This window comes from Haemaphysalis longicornis, unplaced genomic scaffold (genome assembly GCF_048455015.1).
Source record: "Haemaphysalis longicornis isolate Haplotype H1 unplaced genomic scaffold, Haemaphysalis longicornis Haplotype H1 scaffold_3, whole genome shotgun sequence".
In the NCBI taxonomy this organism is placed as follows: Eukaryota; Metazoa; Arthropoda; class Arachnida; order Ixodida; family Ixodidae; genus Haemaphysalis; species Haemaphysalis longicornis.
Window position 1 is genome coordinate 130,285,245 of NW_027526335.1, and position 6,000 is coordinate 130,291,244.

At 48.9% G+C, this 6,000-nt stretch overlaps 1 protein-coding gene across 7 annotated transcripts in view; it reads right to left on the reverse strand.

Annotated features, from left to right (window-relative positions):
• Positions 1–6,000, reverse strand: part of LOC144175082 (uncharacterized) — a 793,144-nt gene that overhangs the window by 422,205 nt on the left and 364,939 nt on the right. For 6 of the 7 annotated variants that reach the window (XM_077704129.1, XM_077704128.1, XM_077704127.1 and 3 more), the window contains one exon: positions 197–270. The gene's annotated coding sequence lies outside the window, so the exon portion shown is untranslated. The remainder of the gene's footprint in view (positions 1–196; positions 271–6,000) is intronic. The other variant, XM_077704130.1, reaches the window with a different exon arrangement.

The window sequence follows — 6,000 nt, forward strand, 5'->3', positions numbered from 1 at the left end:
TACTGAGCAAAAAAACAGCACCAAAAAAAAAGAGGGGGAGACGCGTAAATCGAGGCCTCACAAAAAAGAATCCCGCGGGTATACAAACGCGTTAACGTTATATTCAAACACGACCACTTTAGTTACCACACAGAGCATCGAGTTGTAGCGTAGGCTCATAATTGATAATGTTCTAAATAAAAATATGTGTGCTTACCCACACCATCAGAGTATTCCCCAGGAAGCAGTAGTCGTCTGTACACGCTGTGCCTCGGCCTCGCTGCACCAACCCTGCAGGGTAATAAAAAAAGAGAACGCTGCGTTATAACATAATGTGGCAAGAGACAATGTGAGCGCATGCCCGCACGCGCGCATGAATACACCGCTGAGTACTGCTCTTCAACTGCTCTTACACCAGCTGTCACCCACACCTGGCCCCCGGATCGACGGGCTCCGTTTGGCCGGACATGTCCATTTTGCACCACGTCGGCATCGACCGCAGATATTCACCATCTTCTGTGGACTTGCCGTGGCCTCCAACGTTCCCGACAGCAAGTACTACATAGTGTGGGACTCAACCCAGGCCGGCCGCCCGACTACAGACGCTGGCTCTTTGGGCCGCATCACCGGAGCCTTTTAGACTTTCTGAGTGAAAACTTCCTGTTTACGTACATTTAGACACACTCGCCCCCACCGCTTTATACTGCAGAGCAAACTTTCGCAATAAAAAAAAAAAAAAAAAAACTGCGAATCCAAAGAAGTATTTGGTTGAAGCGGAGTGCCGTATTTTTCCGAGTATAACCCACACCAAAACTGCGAAAATTTCAGTGGCAAAGTAGAGGTGTGGATAATTCGCGGGGTTTTTTCGTTAGTGCAGCTTCCCGTCAATGCGCGCTCTGCCGTGAAGCAGTACTGCGCGTTGTGTTGTGACTATGACCTTGCGTACAACAGTGAGGACTGCGGCTCAAGTGATAGCTGCGAGAGCAGTCGACACTGAGTGAATTGTGACTTTCGCCTCGCAGTCAGTGTATTCTACTTGCTAAACATACACTTTTTCTGCCTACATAGTATGTGATAGGTTGCTTGAGCATTAGCTTCGGTGCAACCTTTCCTGCATCAAATGTGCGGGCAATACGCGAGGATTTTTTTTTCTTTTCCGGCGGGCTGAAAGTAAGGGTGCGGATTATGTGCAGGCCGATTATACGCGAGAAAATGCGGTATATCATACTCAAGCGGATCAAAAATTTATCATAAAGAATTTATGCTGCAAAAGGGCACGTCACTGGGATAGTTGGAACGCATTGGCCTAAGTTTGAACAAAAAAGGCAACACTACGCGCGCCTGTGTGCGCAACGCAGAGTATGTAAATGCAATAGGCTCTTTGAAGAGTACCTAAGGCCTGTAAGCAAAATAAAGTGGCATACCGCTAAGGCGCTCCTAAAGGCATTTCACGAGAAGATTCACGACTAGAGTTTCAGCAAACGTAAATTGCTTCAAGCACCGTTTGAAGCCCCCTTATAGGAGCCCGACCAACATGATAGGGTAAGCGGCCGTGGATATGGGTATACAAGCCCTGTCCACTTCCAATGTGCTGCGCTCTTACAAGAAGCGTTGAAATGGACTTCCTTTCTAGTTTTTTTTTAACTCTCAGTACTGAAGTATGGGATCAACGTTGAAACACCGTAATTTTGCACGCGTTTTTTTGTTTTGTTTTTTTGGAGGGGGGGGGGGGGATTGTTACAGAGCTTGCTTTGAATCGCAGACTGCTCGTAGAAGCGCCTCTCCTACAGTCGTCTTCATTCGTGTCTACGTATCGCGCTAAGGTATGTCAAGATTAATCGCTGAATTGATATAAAGAAGATGCATGACGTATACAAAAAGTAAATGAAAGGGATGTTCGCACGGCTTGGCATAAGTAATATCTTGAGATATTCGAATTCGATATATCCGGTTTCGAGTGAAGAGCTTGTAGTTGTCGTATGGCTTAACTCTTGTGTACGTTTGTTTTATTTCTGATAAGATAATGCGGATAGGGAAATGCATGTTGCCCAAAAAACGAAATTGGAATGAGAGATAACCGATATATTCTATGTGTTTGCAATTAAAATTAAAATAGAAATACAAAACAGCATGGTTTCCCTCATGATTGGTCAACCAAACGTAATACCTCCCCACAATAGCGTTAAAGTGCAAACAACCCTTCAGCTTGCAAGGAAGACGGGTTGAAAGAGCGAAGAAAAAATGAATAGAAGCTTTTTTCTAGCCCAAGGGTAACGCTTTCCGAGAAAACGCCGGCCATCGAGTCCCCGACCGGATCGCGTTTTCTCTTCGCGTTACACTGAGAAGCATCCGCATCGGCGACCACAATGCTCTCGACGGAGCAGGAATTAGAGCGCGCCACCACGAATTTCTTCCGGCGGACATCCAAGCAACCAACAGCACGCGCGAGGAGGCAGCGAGGTCAGCGATTCTTTAAGAAACGCTTCGCTTCACGCGTTAGGAAACACAACGGTCGAGGGCAAGACCAAGAAGCCGCGCTCCGAGGGCGAATAATGCATGACGGATTCGCGGGTCGCCTCCTTCACTGCGTCACGTCGATAAGCTAATCCGCGGATGCCAAGGGCATTCGGTTTCTTACGCAAGCGGGGCACGACACAGCCCTGGATTGTGTACCGCACGCGATCGCTTCCTCGTGCGTATACGGGTCCGCTCTTTACGACTGATGCGGCGGCCGATCGACCTGGGCCTGGAAGCCGCACTGCGCGCATTGTACATCGCGGCGGCTAATACTGCGCGCATCCCGCGATAAGCGGCATACATGCATTCATACTCCCAGCACAGAGGAGAAGTGCTCTACCGCCTCTCTTAATTTACTGCTATAAGCTGACCCGGGGCTACGCGCGGCGAGGGGACGAACAAAAAAAGAAAGGAATTCCCCGAGCGAGAGAAAAGATTGGAGCAGCAGGAAGCACACCCGGCGTTTAGAGGACGAAGTTTATTGTCGTCCTTGTCCCCCCGTGCGATACGGAAGAGGGGTCTATACGGGAGCTGCCGGTTTTGGCACTGCGGATAAGAAATAAACACGCGGCCGCTGCGGTCCCTAAGACACGCTAATGACGACGACGCTGGGGGTTGCTTCGCTCGCATTCTCGCGGCAGCGTCCGGCTCCGTACCTGATTAAGGATGCTCCTCACAGCTATCCTCGACGCTCTCCAGAGCGTCGGATTCTCTCGGCACGCGCAAACGCGCGCTATCGTCCGACCTCCGCATACACAACACCCGTATAAGCGCAGCCTCTCGCGGATGGACAAACTCGCGTATACACGCGCGAAATAAAACCAGAGGAAATGAGCATTCGACGCCTCCTCCTCCTGCCTTCCACCCTTGTTCTTTTTGAACCCTTAATCCCCCGCCAATGCCCGGCCATGCCTGTGAAACGCGTGAAATGAGTCGCTTGCATATTCAACAGCACAGGCACGCACGGCGGCTATACTGCACAACTCGCTCTATAGCATGGGCGAGCAGGGTGCAAGCCGTGTATATACAGCTGTTACACTCTGCCAAGTCTCCCCGAGACTCGCTTTCTTTTCTTTCCGCCGCGAAAAGTAGCCGCGGCGACCTCAATTCGTGAGTAATGCGCGTGGCGTTGCTTTGTGGCTGGCAGGACGCGTCCACGGAATCAAGACGCCCCGCCAGGGCTGGCTAAAGCTGCAAGCAGTTAAGCACGACATGGGGAGAATCCTTGGAAAAGCTATCGCGCCGCAATCTGGGCAAACAAGAATCGCGCCTGATTCACTGTGTTATGTTAATCCGACGTCGTTGATGAGAAAAAGCGCGTGTTGCGGAGGAGAGCAGGAGGAGAAGACCTTCGCAAGGATTCCCTCTCGTTTTCTCTTCTTTTTGGAATTAGCTAGAAAAAATGCGAATTCCGGGCATGGACCCTTGGCGAATGTAGAAATCCCTCCGAAACGCGTTTGTCGTGTTGCCAGAAACAATGGGACGATAGTGAAAATGCTGCTTTCTAATGCATCTTGTGCACGAAATGCGGCCCTGAACGCACAAGATTGAAAATATTCCTTGAAGCCCCGGCATACATCGTATTTAGGATAAAATCACTACCCGCAAGAAGGAGTGTACATAATGGCGTAAGCCAGATTCAAATGAAACTTGTGCAGCCGTATATTAACTCAACGGTCTTCAACGCTTTTTCGAACGGCCTTATCCGCTAGCCTTAATTCTCTTTCCGTTGAGCAAAAACGGACCCGAACGGAGGCGGTTCCGCATAAAGTCCGGTTTTTGGGAGAGCGGAATCCTTTCCGCTTGGGTCCCTTGTTTCAGCACCAAGAGAGAAGAAAACGCGCAGAGAAGAAAGCGGACTACAATTGTGGTGCATTACCCGGGTACGCCTTCACTGAAGCCGATCACATATCCCATTCCGCGATAAAGGAAACAATTGTTAAAGCAAATACAACGATTGTAAATTTTCACCTTCCCTGTGCAGGTACGCAATAAACCACCCGAAGTATTTGTTTTTATCGCATAACGCTGTTAACATGGTAGACGCCTCTTTGAGCTGCTTGGTTTTTAAAGCACTGTTGACCGAAGAGTATTTGGTCGCGCGTGCAGTTTCTCATCTACGGAATGTTGACTAGCCTGAATGACTAAGCTAATGTGGCAGGTTGCTGCGAAGAAATGTAGAATGGCCACAAGAGGACGTCTTCCAAAACTGCGTGGTAAGTGGATAATTCAGCAATGAGTACAGTAGTCTCATTCTACCTATACAGGGTGCTCAACACTGCAAACTCACACGATGCGATACAAAAACAAGGGTCGTGCCAGCTGGCTCTGATTTCCCACCGAAGAGAGCGAATTTCTGTTAATAGTTCATTTAGCGTCTCCAGAAAATCCCGTGCCACAAAGTGAAACATGTTGAGGGGCGAATCATGCAGTGTATGAGTGTATTCTTGGCGCCTTGGCATTTTTGCCAACGGAAATGAAACCGTTTGGAGGTACAGGTATACAGCTTCGCTGTAAAAGTCTCTTGTCTTTGAAGCACGAACCTCTCTAGCGCGAGGCGTAAACGAGTGTCCCGGTGTTTTTTCAGTACGCGTTATGAGGCGCTCCAGCGCGAGGCGTAAGCGAGTGTCCTGGTGTTCTTTTAGTACGCGTTACGTTTTAGCGCGAGGTGTAAACGAGTTTCCCGGCGTTTTAGTACCATGACTACCTGAGACGAACAACGATTACGGCAATGACGACGACGACGACAGGAGACGCCAACAGTCCCAGCCCCTAAGGGGCTCCGCCCCTAAAAAGTTTTAAGTGAGACAGTGTCAACGTCTGTTTCTCTACACTGAGTGGAGCTCAACAAAAAGCTCCGCATTCCTCGGATGTTATTATGCGAACTAAAAACGCGTGCGTGTGCCTTCAGAAACGCAAGTCTACTCTTCCAAATCTTTCATCGCGGTGCTTGCAGAATGAATGAATGAATCAAATCTTCATTAACAAGAACAGGTGCAGTTGTTAATGCACCCGCCTGGTGGAGGGGATCCCTAGCCCGGGATTCCCTGGCTGCGACTGGCTGAAGCGAAAGATGTTGGTCTTGTTCGTCCCATCGCCCCAAAAAGTAGGACGCAACAAAACTCCTCAAAACTCGTTTGGCGCTTCCGGTCACCTAGGCTAACGTGAAAATGAATGATGAATTTATTCTTCCAATGCTGCTACGCAGCAGCTTGCTGTATCAATTGTAACTTGGAGGCGAAATACTGTGATTCCACACAAACCTATTTCTAGCTTCACGTTGAAGAAGCCCATGTGGCATAAATCGATCCGCCCCCTCTACTACGTCATTTCCCAAAGAGATAATCTGCAACTTGGAAACGTTACTTACCAAATTTCAATTGTCGCGCCACGAAACGGTGCACCATATGGACAGGAGGCGGAATAAACATTTATTCAACTGTATGAATTCCACAAGTAATTTCTTAGCAGAGAAATACCAACAGTGTTGCACCCTTTCTCCCG